This window comes from Epinephelus lanceolatus, chromosome 18, assembly GCF_041903045.1.
Source record: "Epinephelus lanceolatus isolate andai-2023 chromosome 18, ASM4190304v1, whole genome shotgun sequence".
In the NCBI taxonomy this organism is placed as follows: Eukaryota; Metazoa; Chordata; class Actinopteri; order Perciformes; family Serranidae; genus Epinephelus; species Epinephelus lanceolatus.
The window spans coordinates 16,952,796-16,956,189 of record NC_135751.1 but is presented as its reverse complement, the minus strand read 5'-3'; positions in this window follow the sequence as shown (position 1 = coordinate 16,956,189).

Here is a 3,394-nt window from a genome sequence, read left to right as displayed (position 1 = left end):
TTATTCTAAAAAAAATATTATAAAAGCTATCAGGTACATTGAAATGCATTAACACAAAAGAATTTTACTGTATGTGTTTTCACTGCAGTCATCACAGGGTCTTCAAGTTCATTGTACCTAGTCATGAGATTCAAAATGTGAGCAATGGGTATGCAGCGCCACTCAGTGGTGACAGGTGGTTACAAGTCACAACTACAAAAGACTGACATTCATGACACTCAGCACAGAGGAACAAACCTGAATATGATACTCATCTGATTATTCACTTTGAAACTGAGACAAAATGCTGATAAACAGGAGTGCAACTGTACAGTTGGTGGAGAAAATCACAAAATTTTGCATTGCACATCTGCAGTAAGGTGTTAATTATATGTTTCGGCATTTTTAAGCTTCATAATAATAAATTAAAAAAACAAAAAACAAAACACATGTGCACTCACCAGACCAGCATCCCACTGTGGGCATTATCACTTTGTGCATTTTAAAATATGTTCAAGTTTTATTTATTTATTTATTTATTTTAATTTTTGGAAGAAACAAAATAGCCATGCAGTAATTAACTGTCCTGTACAATACCTGCATTATTTTTTATAGCACTCCACAACTGAAACAAACTCCTCAGGGACTTTTTTTGTAAGGGAATAAATAACTCAGCTTTACAGTACATGTTAATGCCCCTCCAGAATCTACACTCATAGTAAATATTACAATATTGGATGCAATTTATCTCAGTCACATAAAATATAGATTTGATTTTGGTGCACCAAAATTCCAGCAAAATATGGTCATTAGGCCAAGAAAGTTGCCACTTATGTTTTAAAGCCTTGACCTCATCATTCCTGAGGAACTGACATTTCTGTTAATTTTTTTTAGCTGTACATCGTTTTGCCCATAATAATAATAAGTAATTTACCAAAACTTTGGATCACAAGAGGACACTCAAATTCTCTCAAAGACAGGAGCCAGGTTTTTTTCTAACTTTGCAGGATATTGGGAGGAGTCAAGGCTTTACTACTAGTCTTCAATACACTACATACAGGCCTAATATATGCAACCCCGTAGCACTTAACATAAAATCCTGGCCTGAATGTTGTGTTGTGGCTTGTTAGCTTTAATTCTGATGTGCACAGTAGCATTAGAGTGTCATCTGTGTCAACAAACAAAAGGGGCCATTCTGGCAACATTGATTTATTGGATTACAGAGTCGCACAAGAACATAGGAGATTTGTGTTTCTTGGTTGAACTTGGTTGAAGGAAATAAAGTGTTTCTTTTTCTTTCTTTTTTTTAACAAGAGACAGCTTTGAAGATCTAACAGGATTTTAAACTTCCACAACCTCTTCTAACTAGCTTTCACACAGCTATTAATATCCGGCGAGATCATCCCCTGGTTCATAATGTTCATCAGAAACATGATAAACACGAAGTCTCACTCTCTGCACTATCACTTTTTTATCTACATTATTTTAAGCTGCATGCGTCATTGTGTCATCTTGCCAGAGTGAATACATTTCAGACTCAAAGCATGATTAGAATGTCTGTCTAGTTGTTATTTTAAGAAATGTTTGTTTTTTTCTGTAATAGATTCATTAAAGTGAGTTACAGATTCCTCCTTCAGTCTGAGCTCTTTTCTCTGGTTGTGCATGTCCATCAGCACTGTAGTCTAGCAGCAGAGGAACTATCAATCAATCAATCAATTTTATTTAAAAAGCCCAATATCACAAATCACAATTTGCCTCAGAGGGCTTTACAGCATGTCCTTTTGACCCTTGCAGCGGATAAGAAAAAACTCCCCCCAAAAAAACCTTTAACAGCAAAGCTGTTTTACCAGCAAAAACAAAGTCAGTAAAACAAACACAAGGTGAAGGCATGCACCCAGGAATTTCCACTGAAACTGAAGTGAAGAAACTGTTAGGGAAACAACAACTGGAAAGGCACCTGTGTTCTGAAAAAGGAGACTCTGCCATCCTCTTATTCAAGTAAGAGTGAAAGAAGTACTTACATAGTTTATTTAAGTAAAAGTAGCAACAGTGTAAAAATACTTTGATACCAAAGTAACAAAAGTAAAAAATATCCTACGGCCCATTTCAGAATCATATGTATTATATTTCTGGATAATAATTTGTGATGCATATCACTTTAATCTTTCAGCTGTCAGAGCTCATTTTTATTACTTTATATAGGCTACTTATGATAATTTGCCTATAATAATTGATAAATTGATTTATTTTTTGTATTAATGATCTAAATCTTCAAAATAATCAGTTACTAATGTTGACAAATAAATGTAGTGGAGTTAAAAGTACAATATTTGCCTCTGAAATGTAATACAGCAGAAATAGTCTGCAAAGTAGCATAAAACAGAAATAAGTAAGTACCTAAAAAAGGTACCTAAAAATTGTAATTGAAGGAACAATTCACACCCAAATCAAAAATACATTTTTCCTCTTGCCCATAGTGGTATTAATCAATCTAGACTGTTTTGGTGTGAGTTGCTGAGTGTTGGAGAAATCAGTCGTAGAGATGTCCGGCTTCTCTCGGATATAATGCAACCACATGGCACTCGGCTTGTGGTGCTCAAAGCACCAAAACAGCAAATTTGAAAAAACCCACAGCAATGTCTCTTTCCAGAAATCATGACCCAGTTACTCAAGATAATCAACAGACCTTGTTGTGAGCAGTTTCATGTAGGAACTATTTTCTAAACGACATCTGCCAACCATATCACAGCACAGAAGCAAGAATGCATCCACTCATGGACGAGAGGCTCGTGCTTGTGTCAGCGTGAGAAGTAAACACTAATGGCATCCTCCTTGGCTGAGCTGTAAGCTGGCTTGTGGTGCTAGGTCAAGCCCCCAGGAACAGCGCCAGGCTCTGAGGCAATTTTTACAGGGTGGCTGAACATGGATATAGCATCTGGGTCTGCCACATGATGCCATGGGGCCCCAAAGACTTTTTGTCCCATAGATTTACATTGTGAAAAAGATGTCTCAATCAGTGGATCCATTTTTGGAGCATCGCAGTCCCCATGATGTGACTTGTTTCACTATCAGCATTTAAGCTATTCAGTCTGATAACATTTCTAAAGTCTAGAAGAGCCACACAACTAAATCATTCTTATCGCCATTCAAGTCAGTGGAGTGCTAAACTGGAAGTTAGCTGCTTGACTGGCCGAAGTTGGCAGTTTCTATTGCAATTGCTCTATAGACTCTTTCAGGGCCGACGTCACAATGATGTCAGTTTGTTAGCTGGAGGCAAAACACGACTCACCACCACAAGGCTGTAGGCTACATAGGAGTCTATACTGTACAAGAATTCTGTCTTGTTATGTTATTGGGTGCCAGAATAGTAGGAGTCATGGCTCGAAACTTAAATTTTAGCACATACCACCCGACA